The sequence below is a fragment of the Thunnus thynnus genome, chromosome 4 (assembly GCF_963924715.1).
Source record: "Thunnus thynnus chromosome 4, fThuThy2.1, whole genome shotgun sequence".
NCBI lineage: Eukaryota > Metazoa > Chordata > Actinopteri > Scombriformes > Scombridae > Thunnus > Thunnus thynnus.
Window position 1 is genome coordinate 9,883,129 of NC_089520.1, and position 17,092 is coordinate 9,900,220.

Here is a 17,092-nt window from a genome sequence, read left to right on the forward strand (position 1 = left end):
ACAAGACCAAAGTGAGAAAAATTATAAAAGTGGCTCATTTTTAGATATTTTGTTTAAATAATGGTCTTGTTTTGGTTTGGCAGTTTGCAATTTTGATATAAAAATGCCACACAGACATAACTGCGGTTACTGCTCCTACCACATATTTCAAAAGGAGAGAAGTCACACCTTCACTTCTCATCCTTCTGAGCTCCCATATGACATTAAATAATCCCTCTGGGTCATTCACCTACACTGTGAAGCCAAGAGAGTTCTGTTTCACATGTGGTTTCCAGTGTTCTGCTTTTTGAACACTGACAGTTAACAGGGAGAAAGTGGGAGGTAAGCGCCGAGGGACAAACAAAGCAAAGTAAAGCCTGCTTTTCAGTGCGAGCAGAAGGCAAATACTCAAAGGGGAAGGGTGTGGGAGGGTGAAACACAGTTCACATTGCGCGGATGGGCTCAGGATATTTATAAAGCCCACCAGGCATCACGTCAGGAGAGCTCTGCTGAAAAATGTTGTTCCCAGATGGACCGCCTCAGCCAGATTTATTTATTACAGAGCAGCTTCCTCATAGATTACGCAACAGTGTCGCAGCACAAGTGAACTCTGTGGCTTGGTGTCTGTTGCCAGCAGCCTGCCTTGCTCAAGGTGAATCAGATGAGGGTCAGATGGAGGGCACGTCCTCCCAGCCCTCACATCTGAAGTACAGAGCAGATACTAAAAGGTTATACAACCTTTTCAACATGCCATTGCACTCACCATGACAAAGGGAGACATGAGCACATGAGATGTGCACATCACAGACTCTTACTAAACCGCAGAAATACTGATAAGACTGACAGGAATAAAAATAGATTAAATATCAAGCATATTTTCTTGGCTTATGTAAAATTGTTGACAGTTCAGACAATTTTAGACTTCTTTTGGCACAGAAGCTCTCGATCTATCACAGGGCTATATTACACAAACAAAGGCCTCCCAAGCCCAGAGCCTGCATGCAAGTCACATGACCAGAGTTGGCGGCCTCTGTGAACTACACCTGAACTTAGCTAAATGGAAACAGACCAAACACATAGTGTGCGTCAGGATGAAAGCATCCCTCTGGAGAGTTGTTACTGAGGGTTTTGAGGAGAGGATGTGGGTTATCAAGCAGCGCTGGAGAGCTGAAAGGTACTTTTCTAAACGATTGAGTCAGCATGGGGCTTAGTTATATGTCTGAACAAAAATCACACTCAAAAACCTCACATCACAGGAGTACAATTCTCACCTCATTCTTAGCTTTATTAAATGGAACCTGCACATTTGCCACAGAGGTCCAAGACATATGGGTCCCTCATGAATTTTTTTAGATGTTTTTTCCATGCATACAGCTTTCAGATCTGAATCTCAGGCAAAATACTCTTAAAGAGGTGGTTTTGTGGAAAACAGGAAAAGTGAGCTTTGGGATAGATTAGGGTGATGGTGGGGGCCCTCCTGTGCTGTAAAGTTACTCAATTCTATCTCCTCTGCCTTTTTAAGTTATTTGAAATTTGAAATTCATGGCTCAAGAGCGAGCGGTGTTGAGACGGAACTTGTTACTACTTCACATCAGAAAGTCAAATCAAACATAAAGGAAGCTTTAGGATGAGCCCACCGCTGCCTAGAACTACACTGAGTGCGTATATAACTTCTGTAGTCGGAGTTTGCATCGCATGACGGACAAAGCAGGATGCTAGAAGTGTTGCTGGTTGTTCAGCTGCTAAAAAGTCCTTACAGCCTTCCAGAGGATGGAAATTTATGTCAGGAATGGCTGAAATTTATTTTTGAACATCCTCCCGCTGTTATCGGTAAATGGTTGTGCATGTGTTGCGCACATATTAGCAGACACTCAGTATGCTGCAGGATTCTCTACTTTTTCTTTTTAATCTGTGGATGAAGTTTTTAAACAAGCACTCGTTAACATCGTTTCTTTCTGTTACTCAGCTACAGGAATATAATATATCTGTGCTAATGCTAAGCTAGCGACCTCTGGCTACATTTGTAAAAATGACTTTTACTTTGTGAGGAAACTTAGACACGATCTTACCGTTCTGAAACGTCCTTTTGAAATCTCAACTGTGCAACAGCAGGTTCTTCATCTTCATTCAGGATCAGAGTCCAGTTAACCACGACCACGACCAGACCACGACGCATTCTTACGTTTCCAGCTGCAGCCATTACTCCAGGTAAAGATGTGGCATAAGGGAACTTGCATTATTCATTAAGATGTATTCCAATTGGCTGGAAGTGAAGGTGGGAGCCACACCTCCAGCCAATCGGAGTAAGCGATCATTAATAATGCAGATTTTATGTAAATAGCTTCGGAAACCGCCTGCTGGAGGACAGCAGGGAATCTGGACTGTAAGGAAAGATGGATTTAGAGAAATCTAAACAACTTTTGGTGAATATAATGTCACAGATATGTTTAAAATAGTCATAGCCATAATAGCCATAATACCAGATCTTTAAAGCTGACCACCAGAAATGGAAGATAAGAGAAATATTTTAACACTCTTAAACATGAAACAGCTTTTACATCCACACAAAGCTCAGGTAATAGAGAGCAGAGAGGGTGTGGGTGGCAAAAACACAGCAGCCATCCTCCCATGCATGACATACAACTGAACCCTAAAGATGGGTGTATGTTTATATAGATATGCACTTGTGTTGTGTCCAAGTGCTATAAGTATACTCCAGAGTGTCAGGGAAAGAGAGAGAAATAAGCGATGAAAGGGGAGAGTAATAGCCAGTTTGTATTTATGCACTTCACACAGAAGCCAAATAAGACTAATTGCCTGCTCAACACCTCGGAGGTGAAAGGTTGGCTGGGAATGCGGGGGGTGGTCGCACAGCCTCCTGTAATTAGCCTGCAAAAGGACAAATGAGTCTCCCTGCACCAGATCACTATGAGCATGTCAGATTTGGACCACTGAAGACCTTACAAGATATTATCGTGGCCTCTCGGAGATCATGATTACACGATAGGCTGCTCTTGAAATGAGGATGGAAATACTTTGGGGAAAGAAGTGTTATGCATGGCTTCAGCTATTGTATCTTGTGTATCAGAGCGCTTGTTTTGCATAAGAAGTTATCCAACTCACACAGACAACCATCTATTCATTCAGGCAGCTTTGAGTTGCAAAGCTTTTTAAATAGGTTTGATGCTCTCTTAACTCGTTCCATATAGTATAACTAATCTAGATGGGGGCATCTGGGGGTAATTTGGTTGAAAGAAGGAATTATACAGAGTAATGTGCAACACAGCTGCCCTCATGAGACATGACTGTGTTTGGTACATTGTAAAGCATTTCATGAATCATTCAAAATGATTAAAAAAAAACTACATAGTGACCTGTTTTCAATTGTCACAAAGCACAGAGCAAAAGAGCTGTAATTTTGCACAATTTCTCAGTTAGACAGCTCTATCATGTGGCAAATGTACAGGCTGAAATGTATGTCTCTGGTTCGATTAATTAGAGTGGGTTTCATATAGCAGAACGATCAGAACCACCCACCCACTTTTCTGCCACTGCTCTGCTGCCGGATGAGCCAGACTGGACTGAGATTGAACTGAGCCGAGGAATTCCAACATCTGGCTTGTATCTACAGTTTACGGTCATTTGGATGCAGTTGATGGTTTCCAGTAGATCCACAAAGACTGAATTGTTCTGAGTTTGGGCCTTGTCTGCCTTGGACTCGGAGGGCGTGGTGCTCTGGCGCCTGACTGCCACAGCTGGGCCTGTCTGTCAAATCCTCATGTGACACACAAGACTGAGTTATCCCCAGCGTGAGAATTGGGAGAGGGATTGGGGTGGTCACCACATGACTAGAGGGGCTTCGATGAAATATGAGAACATAATTAGGCCTAAATCACCACATTAATTATATAAAAAAGAGGCTTTGACGGGAAATTCCACTTTTCACAGCTTTTTACTACATTAGCTGAGGCATATGAAATCATTATGCAGAACTCTTTCAGGGACCAAAAGATGACAAACACTTGCCTCAGTCAGCTAAACCACACTCTGGTGCCTCTCCTCCCCCACCAAGGTCCCGCACTACACTGCAAGTTTGACAATTGGGTTCAACACCAGGTCAAGCTCTGGGTTTGACAATGGGCCAACCAGTCTTCAATGGAAGTAAAGCAGACAGCTTTCCCACAAAGAGCTCAGTCACACAGAGGGGATTCTGGCTTAGTGGCCTCTCCTATTTAAACCACACTGACTGGAATTAAAGAAAATCTTTCTCACTGTGTTACAACGTTACTGGTGTTGTTGATGGTGTTGTTGCTGGCTATGGACACTATCAGTTACCATCTCAATGGTTCACTAAATCTGTTCACTCCAATGGGTGAACCTTTTCACTTTTCCTTCTGCATGTTTATTTTGCATATGTCTCCCCATGATAAACTTTGCGTGCACTGATATGAAAACAGTATGTCACCGTGCATGTAGAGACAGTGTGTTTGCTCATCTGTGCAAACTCCTATTTAGCCCAGGCTAAAAAGATTGATTATGTTTTAAACATCCTGTATGTTTCGCAAGTGCATTTGTGTTTGTCTCTTGTTGCCTTTGATCTTGTATTTGTGCATGCATGTGTGTAATGATAGTAATGATACACATGAGTTTTTCTGTGTTGCTGTGTATATGCTGGTGTACGGCTGGCGAGTGCTGACTGAGGGACATGGATCTTGCACACTGAGTGTGTGAACTCTGGCTGAACCCCTGGGTGTACTGTTTCAGGCACGCTCTGACAACCTCGCCCCAATGACCCGGCTCGCGACTGCACAGTTCACGGGGAGGTCCTCTACTCACGCACAGCCCCCCCCCCACAACCCCCCCACCCCCACCCCCCCACTCCCACCCCTCCCTTCTCTGTTCCCCCTGCACCCTCCTTCACCTCTCTACTCTGCCCTCCCTCTCCTCTCAACTTCTCTCAATCTCTCCCTTCATGCTGTGTTTTTTCACAACCCCTCCTGCTTTCCCTTCTCTCTCTATTTCTATCACACTGTTGTCAACAAGACAGAAACTGTCTGCTGGCATCTTGAAGGGACAGGTCCTGCAGACCTTAAATACCAGACACTCTTAACATCCTTATCAGGGTCATGGCATGAGCTCCTTTTGTGGATAAAAGAATGTTCTTTTACAAAGAAGTGGCAGTTTTCAGGACAACAAGATTAGTTAAGATGTAATGTTGAGGATTTAAAGGAAATAACACAAAAGAAAAACATTTCTATTAAATCATATCATTATTTATGACTCTGATTGAATTGTAAATAGCATGCAGTGGTTCCATATATAAGTTATATTTATAGTCATGGATTTTTACCATGATGTTTTTGTTTTTAGAAAAGTATAGTCGTGCATCATATGTCATTGAATCTGTGTAAGACAAGCTAAGTGGGTGACGCAAACTGTTTTGTTATTTAAACTTTTTCTCTGTGTGTCTCTCTGTATCTGGTTTTGAAGCCGCAACACAAGTTAATCTTTGCTTTTGTAAGAATCACACTGTCTTAGAGTTGTTTCATATTAAATCCAAGTCTCCCTATGCTGTGGATCAAAACACATTCACTCATGCTGCAGTTGCAGCAAATATTTTTCAACTCTTGAGTCGGGCAGATGGCCAGGCATAATGTGGTGAGATTCAGAATATTGCAGAACTGGTATGAAAAGCTCCCTGAGCTATTTCTATTACAAAAAAAAGAAAAAATACATAATGCATTATTAATCAGCAATATCATCTGAGGTGTAAATTTTCAACAGATCTGAAAAATGTCTTATGCAGTGTTAGACATTTGTGTGAAAAGTGAGGAATGGTCAATGTATTACTGTAATCTGTAACCTTACACTATCAACGCAAATGTAAATTAAAAAGACAATTCATTAGTCATTGGGAGTGAATCGCAGAGCTTGTTATTCGTCTCCTAGCAAATAGAACAGGAGTTCTAATGTTGACTTGATCTGTTCTGGATAACATTACAGTGCTTTTTCCTCAGTCAATGAGTCATAGGCAATTTCAATATAGCCCTCAGTGATTTTTTTGCCCAAGAAATATGATGATTCAGTGTGTATTTCAGTATTGTGCCCATGGTGACCCATGGCTTACTATTCCAGCCTTGTAGTGTGAAAAGGCAGTTGTACAGTAAAATGAATGAAAATTGGTGGTGATGTGTCATTGAAAATGGCTTCAAAACAAAATTAACCATTTTTAAAAACATGCTCACTGTTACTTTCAGGTTGTAGTTTGACTTGTAAGTCCTTGTTGCCACCTAATAAACAAACACTTCATAAATCTAGAAAGTATTTCGTCTCTATCAATGCCTGTCTTGTGCCGTGTCATAGGTCTTCAAACCTCTTATTGCTGATCACCCCACCAGTCATCTCATTAACTCCCTGCCAACCTATCTCTAACCCCTGGTACAGGCTTACTCTTGACATTATGGGAGGGACCACTTATCCACTCAAAGGACCCATGCTGTGCTGCCTGTGCAAACTGCCTGATTAGTTGGCCACCCCTGACTTGCTGTTTGGTCTGTGAGTGTCAAATGATAGATTGTCTCTCATTTGTCTTTTTCAAAAGCCTTTTTATGCTTCTGCACAGTTAGCACATCCACCTGGTACTTGTGTTATTTGAAGCTCACTCATGAACAATAAAGTGATTTTTATGGTACATTTATGGAACCAGAGAAATAAACTACTTTCAATTCCTCTTACAATACTAGATTTCACTTTCACTGAGTATTTTCTCTGTGTATAGTCTCATTTTCACATTGCAGGGCTGTTTCTATGTCCAGTGAGAATAGTAACATGAGCCTTTACAAAGACACACAGGGATGAGAGCTTTAAAAACAAACCTTCATCTGACTGTCAGGAAAATATTTATTGGTGGAGGTGGCTCTCCTCACCCTCCCATCCCCAGAATGACCTCCGTTTACCCAGGGCATGCCCCCATTCCCCACACACCCAACAGAACTCCTGCTGGAAATGGGTTTGTGTTACAGGGCCCCTGGGGGGCTCGCAGCAGGGGCTGGAGGCCGTCAAGAGCAGGCCCCTTCAGCCATGGACAGCTCCTCCGCTCTTGCAGAGTCAGCGAGGGAAAGACCTGAACTTGGAATGACCCCACCAAGCAAAGTCCCCGATGGGTTCATCCACAGGCCACAGCTCCGGTTCCCCTCACCCCTAAATTTTCCTGCTCTTCTCTTTTTTTTGGACCTGTTTTTCCAACTAGACCAATACATTTTCCAGAGCAGAAACACCCCCCCCACCCCCCCCCCCACCCCCCCCCCCCCCCACCGCTTCCTGCTTCCCGTCCTCCCTTCCTCCCCCTCCAACACCACCAACCCCCCAGCCCCCTCACCTAGTTAACTCTTCTTACTCCCCTCATGAAGAGGAAAGGCCTTTCAAGTTTATAGCCCCTTCAGATGCTTCCTCCTCTTTACACCTGCCATACTAATGTGTTGGGAGTGCAGAGATGGAGTTTATTGTGCCCTCATCGTGTGAGTATGTGAAGAAAGAAAGAAAGAAAGAAAGAAAGAAAGAAAGACAGAAAGACAGAAAGAAAGAAAGAAAGATTGTTACTGATGGTAATGAAGCATGTGTACTGAAGAACTGTGATATTTAGAGATACTTCTACTTTACTTGAGTACTTTGAATTTATGCTATTTTACACTTGTACTTCTTTACATTTAAGGTGAAATCTTGTACTTATCACTCCATTTATTTGGCAGCTCTAGTGGCTAGTTAGTTTGCAGTTGTTAGATTTTACATACGAAACACATGATCTTTAACATATCTTTACATATGATGCACTGTTAAACTACCAAAGATTATATAATGTATTTAAAATTTGTTCCACCTCCATCTGCTACAACATTAAAAGCCTGATTATTAATATAAAACATAAAATTAATTAGTAACAATTATGAAGAAAGCCATTGTCCCTTTTACTTTTGATACTTGAGCATATTTAGCGCTAATACCTTTTACTTTCATGTTAGGCTGCAATAATTAAATGTTTTTTTGTCACTTGGGGGTAGTTAGAAAAACATAAAAACACAAACAATAGCTATTTACACATCCAGGGGGCATGGAGCATTCATTTGGAGTGACATTTCTTTCTCCTGAAGTATGTAACTACAAACTTCACTCTTCTTTTAGCCTTGTCTTTGTCTCAACTAGCTCCTGGGGGAACTAGCTCTTAAGCCTGCTAAATACTCCACTAAATACCAGCAGTTATACAGTGGTTTCAAAACAATAGTCTGCTGCCACTGGAAACAACATTCATGAAAGAGGAGTTTGCAGGCCAGAAAACCAAAACAATTAGCTAAAAGATGCTAAAATGCTCTACAGAGCTGAGTAAAACTCCAGGGCTGGTAGTACTCCTTTGTGGGTTTGTCACTACAAGTGACCCCTTTAACATTCAATACAATTAGTTCAAAATTCTGCTGCACAGTTATTCAGCATCCACAATGTTCGCAAATTACACGGGTGCCGGCTTTAGTCGTGTTTCCGCCGCAGGAACTTTCCCTGTGGACTAAAAACCTTTTGGGGAACTCAGTTCCTCTACCTGTGTTTCCACCAGAGGAACCAGGGTCTAAGTTCCAGGGAGATTGTTTTACCCCCAAAAAAGACCCTGCTGGGTAGGTAGTGCTTTCCAAAAGTACAGGAATTTTTGGGGAGGAGTTTGCAGGGATGACCGTCACTGATTGGTCAAACACAGATATTGCGGCTGCTTTAACTTATGTACCGCTTTATTCATAAAACAAGGATGTACTATAGTATTGATTTAGGATGGGGGGGAGGACTTTTCTCTTCTTTTTTTAATGTTAACAGTAAAGTTAGACTATGAGTAATGAGCTAGATAGTGAATGAAGAGAGGGAGCAGCGGTAGAGAGAACAAAGCAAGTGAAAGAGAGAAATAAAATATAATTTTATGATTGTTTCATGTCGCAGATGATTTACTGTGGAGACAGATGCTCTCTGTATTTCTCCTTTTCATTCATTCATTACATCCAACTCTACAACAGTAAATACAAAGAACAACAGGACAAATCTGTGATGTTTTTTCCTCACGAATGAGTACTGTTTTTCAAATGCCACCATCATTTTTTAATTCCTCATGGGTCTAATTTGCACAATCTACCTGGTTCCTCAGATGTGGTGGAAACACAAACAGGATTGCACAACAGGGACTTTTAGTTCCAAGTTATTATTAATGTGTTTATTTATTGGGAGACTCTGCAGTTTTTAACATAAATGATGCACTGTACCAGATTTAGCTCCAAGCTAATTTTCATCTGCAGTCCCTTAAAATTAAAACTTATAACAGCACAATAACAAACAGTACAAAGCAAAAAACAAACAGAACATATTATACAAAATACAAAATACAAAGCTACACACAATAGCACATCACATACACCCACAATGTCAACTAGTTTTTAGTTTCTAAGGTTAGTTCCTCTGTGGTTCCAAAGTACCTGAAACTTTTGGTCGAAACTGGGCTTTTATTACACTTCAGATTCATAGTTTTAAGGCTGCTCTTGACAAGTTCTCTAAAGGCCTCTAAAGTCACCAGAAGAAGTTTCCTGGTTGTGCCCCGCTCAAAGTCCAAGACTCATGGTGACTGAGTTTTTGCTGTCATGGTTACTAGATTATTGAACAGTCCTCCTCAGGTTGTCAGATCAGCAACTCTGTTGAGTTTTTTAAATCTTAAATCTCAAATATAATTTGCTTGTCTTTGATTTAAATATTTATTCAAATGCTTGTTATAATCTTTTTTTGTAACTGTGAAGTACTTCACAATGAAAAGTGCTATATGAATGAAGAGTTACTCTACATAATATAATATAAAGGCATTGATTAGTGCCACGTTAAAAACAGTTTTAAATGCACAATTTAATTGTATTTTTACTTTGTGGTATTTTGCTGACATAATGGATTTGAATACTTCCACCACCGGTGCCTATATACAGACGGGTGAAAAATTAAAGGAAAAACTGGTACAGGCCTGAGTGCTTGACCCCTACAGTGTGGCAATCCAGTGGCTCTGTTATGCTTTGGGGGACATTGTGCTGGCATGGTTTGGGTCCACTTGTCCCCTTATAGGGAAGGGTCACTGCAAATCAATACAAAGTTCTTCTAATGAGTTAAAGATGAAACATAAAGGATTTGAAGACTGGTGTTCATCCCTCCAGAGGAGTTCCAGAGACTTGTAGAATCAATGCTAAGGCTGAGGAGCACCATTCTTCAAAAAGATATTCCCTCATTTGGCGTTTTGATGACGTCAGTCCAAAAACTTCCAATAGGTGTTCCCCTGGGTTGAGATCTGGTAACTGTGAAGGCCATAGCATATGATTCACATCATTTTCATACTCATCAAACCATTCAGTGACCCACTGTGCCCTGTGAATTGGGGCATTGTCATCTTGGAAGAGACCACTTCTATCAGGATAGAAATGTTTCATCATAGGATAAAGGTGATGACTCAGAACAACTTTGTGTTGATTTGCAGCGACCCTTCCCTCTAAGGGGACAAGTGGACTCAAACCATGCCAGCAAAATGCCCCCCACAGCATAACAGAGACATCAGATCTCCTCACTGTAGGGGTCCAGCATTCAGACGTGTAGCAGTTTTTCCTTTAATTTATCACCCGTCTGTATGTGTACATATGCGAGACACAGATTACTAATGTTACATCATCAGCAGATTGGTCCTGACGCTGTTCTAATGATTACGGTGTACAAAATAGATAAGACCAGTATGACTTTATCTTTTCTGCCAGACAAGATTTTAGCCATCAAAGGTACCTAATCACTGCCTTTACTTTACTGCCTTTACTCAACTACTGATAAGAACCTACAGCACCTTCTTCCAGCCAGAGAATCTACATTTAAATCTGTTTATAAGACACTGTAGGAAAAATTACATGTGAAATGATTCTTCTCTAATTCTGTATTTTTACCATTCGTAGGAGTTCCACAGAACACAAAAAGTCAATGAGTCACCGAGTGTGAGTCAATGTCACCAAGATGAATTTTTGTGCAGTTATACAGTAAGAAGTTGCAGTTGTAAGAAGTGAAGTCATTCACTTCTGACTCTGAACTCTTCACTGCTGCTCAGGCACTAAAAGCAGTGGACTTTTCCACTCAGCCTGAGCCTCTGTGAGCTCAGAGCAGAGCGGCTGGCAGAGAACCAGACATCAGCACTGGTACTATAAAGGCTTAAAGACAGACAGGGCTCCAGAGGCATTGGCAAGCCTCCCCCCATGAATTTTGCATAATAAAGTCCATAACACTCAATATCCTCACCTTAGTTGTACACCATTTATGAACCACTGAGGGGGCCCGGGGGATTTATAGGTATTAAAATGTCCCCCTGAAAATTGGATTTCTATTAAATGCTATGGTAAGGAATTTTAACAAGGAAAGCTAATTTGTTGGCAGAGTCTTCTCTTTTTTCCACTCAAAAAAGTGAGAAAGTGTAGGTGTGAACCAGAAAGTATGTATGTAAGTATGTTTGTATATTGGATTCTGTTTGATATTTTGTAAAATTAATTTTAATGCAAATAAGTCAGGATCAGATCATCATTCAAATGAAGAAAACAAAAGCATGTGAATGAGAAGGGCACCACGTTGCACATGGAGCACACCATGTTAATTGCACACTCCCTGATATTTCATTGAAAAAAAATGATGCCTTTGCACCCCCATGTGGTGAAGTTGTATTGTTACATGTTCTTTGGAGACTTCATTGGTGAAGAAAGGATCTAATGCGGTTTTAATGAGAGCTGTTCTCTTTGATGATCTACTTTTGGTGATTTTACTCGATTTTTTTTTTTTTTTTTTTTAAGTAACTCCGCTGGAAACTTCACTTCACTTGACTCACCACAGCTGTTGATGGATTTATAAAAGAGGAACATCACTCAGTTCAAAGATCCATCTTGCATCATTCCTTGCTGTCAAACAAAGTCCATTTGTGAAGAACAGTGACTCTTATCAAAAGACAGAAACCACAGAGCTAAAAGACATGGGCCTGTGATTGAGCTGTCACTGAGATTTAAAATATAGCACTGCTCCATTAACAATGGACAGGAGTTTTTATGGATTCACAGCATATTTGAGCTTTTATATCGAAATGAGTTTTATTCTACAATTGTTCGCACCAGTGAACAGGAAAATGTATCTTTATAGACTGTCTTAAAAACCTTTTCTGTAGTTGCGTGCTCTCACAGATAATTTTATCTCCTTTCCAATTTATTCATTACAGAAGAGCTTGTACTTATCCCTCTGGGTTTTTATTTTAAGGACAGGTTTGTTCATAATAATGAATATTTACAGAACTACTCACATGAAGATATGATTTAGAAGCTTTTTTATGTATGAATTATCCTCAACAACAAAATGCTCTCGATAACTATACATAAATGAATTAAAATTAACATGACTGAGTCTGAGTGTTCTTGTGAATTATGTAACTAAAAAGGTAAAGAGTAAAAAGCAGTATGTAACCAAAAAACTTTATGAGTACCCTTTGTAAACCCGCTTACCTGAAGGTTGTCCTGACATGAAGAAGGGTACAATGCAGATCTAAAGTGAGTTGATGGAAAGGGATAATACTTTAATCTCAGCTGGATCTCAGTAAAGTTAAAGGGCAGAAGAAGAAAGAAAAGGATTACGGTCTTCCCTGACAGCTGGCTCCATGACTTTGCTGATTGACTTTGCTGATTTTCTGATAGGAAAAAAATCTGCTCAGACCAGAGTAGATATGCAAGTGTGTATTTTTGATGGTTTAGGTTAATGAAATTTAGTCTATAACATCACTGGTTACTGGTATTTGTCTGTCCATTCAGCCCAAACCAGTCTGTGAAGTGAATCCAGCATTATTGGTTTCATTAAAAGCCCTATGAATTTAAATAAACAAATATAATCTTCTTTGTTTGCCCCAAACATTCCATATAAGTGAGAAATAAGGATATCACATCCCAAATACAACATTTGATCTTAGAATTTTGCTTTATGAAATGCTGCTTTGAAATAAGCCAAGTTTATATAGCACAAGACCCTGAATTAACACAGTTTCCAGAGAATAACATTGTTGATGCCTTGACCCTTTAGGGGCTTTAAGTAATCCATGACAACAACTTTTAAAGACCTACACTATCTTCTCTTACACACATCTCCAGTCTCTGGTACAGCACTCCCCTTTCCCTTCATCTGCTTGAACTACAGTGACCTTTCACTTACATAAACACCAGCACAGCATTTCCTAAGCAGATTAGAGGTCCAACAAAAATGTCTTTTAAGGAGGTAATGTATCATAATGAAAAACAACTGCAACAATTTCATTACTGTTAGGCTTTACTTTGTCTGTTATCGTTCTCTTTCTTTGGTTAAAAGGGGGGCTTTTACTTTAATTTTCCCTTTGATAACCTCTCCAGAAAAGCCAAATAGAAAGAAGATTATGGGGGGAAAAAACACAGGCCTTGGAATTGAAGACCTTTTTTAAATGTGGGATTTTCTCAAGACCAGGGGAAAAATTCTTCCTGTATCATCAAGGAACACATTTCCATTCCCCCTCCCTTTTTTAAATGACAACTGGATCCCCTGACCTTATTTTTAAAGATTTAACAGCTTAAAGGGAACCTTTACATTTGCTCTGATCGTGTTTAATACAACAATGACATAAGATTAGGTGCTTGTTACAGGCCAGATGCAGTGACACTGGGTTATCACTAGATGGCAGTCCTTGACTGACTCACTACATTAATCATGGCTGAACAATGCTAATTAAAGACACTTATCCTTGCTCATTATTAAACAAACTCTTACCTTAAACATTAGGTGACGTTATAGGGTAGTAAATGGCAATGACAGCTAATGTCATGAGATGTTGTTTCAATGCAGGTGTAAGGTAACAATTGTACATTTTGTAATTTCCTCATAACTGTTTTTTTTTGTGTTTATTTGTGTACTATATATATATATATAGTGTGAACCAGTGCCACATACCACAGGATTTATGGATACCATAGGATTTATGTATTATAATAACTTATTTGAGTGACATTTTGCAACAAACACAAAGTATAAAGTATAACTCCTCCACTCAAACTAAAACGATCCATTGATCAGCTGTTTCCATTGTCTTCTGTGGTCAAAGTGATAATCCTGAATGACGAATATACAACTTTCATAAGACAGTAATGTTATATCAGTGACAGTGTGCTTCATTGCACACTGCATTCATTACTGCAGACTGTGTTATGCATAACTGGCTGTTTACCTATTAATGTAAAACATTTACCATGAAAAATGTATTAACCTATGACATATTCAGAACACAAGGGAGATAAAGGAGCCGTCATTACTATTTAAACATTGGTCATGCAGACCTTCTCTTATGAGACACGCCATATAATTATGGCACATAAATGTGTAGTGATGCTGTTACAGGTAATAATTAATTCAGGAATCATTTCGCTGTTATGGAAATGCTTTGGCAAGCAGTAGCACAACAGATCACTGCACTTCTGTAGTTGATGGATGTAACATGTCCAGTTTTTGCTTTGCAGTGATGAGAGAGCTTAACCTTTCAAGATTGTTATTGGACATGTAATAAACAACCCAACCCGTAACCTTTCAGCAAGACAATTTTCCGATCAGAAGCTGAATTACTCCACTGTCTGTGTAGAGGGTGTCCCATTTTCAACACATCATTGTGTCCTGTTTGGGCTTTGGGGATTTGTGCTAACATTGAAGTGTTTGGTTTATAAGTTGAAAGTTGCTGAAAGCGGCGAATTTGGAAATATATGAAAACAAGCCTCAATTGTACAAACAGCCTTAGCTGTGCTGGTTGTGAATGTAGTTTTATAGTTTGTCAGATCATAATAATGATGCGTTTTGACAACCACTTCAGTTGAGTCAGTGGTTGGCCTGAGCGCTGCGCACACTGCAGCACACAGGCTTTAGATTTAACAACTTTTGACAGAGTCCTCCCTCTTGATCGAGCACCACAGAAGTCATTACTCCCGCAAATGTCTCGCTCAAGCACTCAGACAACATTTATTGCAACACTGAGATCCATTGTTTGATTTGTTTTGTTTGTTTAGGTCAAGCATATGCATTTTATCGGTTAAGTGAATCTGAGTTAACTCGGCAATTATGTAGTATCACACTGGAGGGATTCTCTGTCACAGCATGCATATCAGTTTCTCTGCAAGATGAAATTATTTGCGTATCCTCTCGGCTGACTATTGTTTTTTGAACCTTGCTCCATTATTTAAGTCATTAACATTGTAATGTCCTGACTGCAGTTAAAGGATCTCAACATGTCGTCCCACTGCATCCAGTATACTACCATTTCTCTTTGCTTCTCTCTGCACAGCACAGTATTGAGTATGAATAAAGCTCAGTCTCTGACTGTGATTGTATTCTAATAAAGCCCATGTGCTCACAAGGGATATGGCATTCAGATTTATTCTCTAATTAGCAGAGATGAGTTGGAATTAAAGGCATGCAGGGCCGAGGGCCAGGGCTATGCTGCACACTAATGCATGCATATCACACAACACATGAATAAATGACAGAATAAGCATGTACTACATCATCAACAGAACAGTGGATAATGACATGTTAGAGGAACAAGTCAAGAAGGATGGGTAGAGAGGCTTCGGGGCAGTCTGACAGTGCTTAGAGAGTTGGAAATAACTGGTTCATACTGTATGAAGATGCACTTAATTTGGGATTTCCATATGCTTCATACAAAGTAGGCAATATTGAAATTTATAATATAACCCTTTACACTTATACTATTGAAAAAGAATGGTATTCATCCTGTGGCTATAAATGTCTTTGACAGTGAAGTACATGAAATATTTTATGATTACAACAGCAGCACGTCAATTCCACTCTCATTACCAGTCATAAACAGAAGCCTTGTGCGTAGTGACAACCTGTCTGCTCCTAGAGGACATCATGTCCTCTCTGCTTTAGGATAACTGAGCAAGCATTCACTGTCTCATATTAACTGATCACAATTAGATGAAGATGAACAATAGCCCCAAGCTGAAATCAGCCCTTAAAATAAAAGTGTTGAAGGGAAAAGGGTATGAACCTTAAAGTTAACATTTGACACAGCATCTTTCCTTTATTTTGGGCAAATGAGTCAGCATGAGTCATAAAGGTTTGCTATCTTTGGCTTTGTCTCCAGCCTTTATCCCAGATCCCCTATATTTTTTTAACAACTCTTTATCTGAGGGCTTTGAATTCAACAAATAGGATGACTGAGGTGCTAGATTACAACACCATGCCATCTCGCAAGCTAAATTCTCTTTAATCTTTTGTCCAGTTTTAGCTGCAGCTCATTAATTTTAGTGTGTGAAATGAGCCGATGTTTTGATACTCTTGTTGTCCTCTCCTATGAGAGATGCGTGTTCTCCCCTGCGGTCCTCCCAGCTTCCTCCCTGCTTGGATAATCCAAACAGATGTGGACTTCCCTCAATGCCCCCCCACCCCCCATTAGTCCTGTGCCCCCTCTCACGTCAACTAATCTCAACCATGCCTGTGATAGCACAGAGTACCATCTGCTCTGCTCCAGCCCTCTTTCAGATAGACGACCTCCACATCTGGACCCCTGCCTGCCCCTCCTCCTAGTCCTCCTTTTTATTCCCTCTGTATACTTTCTCTATCACTGACACAGAGTGCAGCAAGGATTTAACAGTCCATCAAGCTTTATAGTCTTAATATATAATTTTCGCAATCAGGGATGTGGTGGAGGTTAAACTAATCTAAGATCAAGTGTTTGGCTACTTTTTATATGTGTAACACTTACTGATTTTATGTTTATGGTACAATTTATAAAATTAAGGGTCAGACTGATGAAATATTTGACTCCCCCTCTGTTAGTTAACTGTAATCAATTAATTAAAAAGTAAAAACATCTTTATAAAGTGAATTATAAAATGTATTTTTGAATTATGCTATTGAAAAAAAGCTTAAATGGTTAAAAAAAAAGGAAAAAAAAGCTTTAAATTGATCATTAAATGTCCAGATTAATGATTATATTTCATTATTTTGTCTCTATATGGTGACA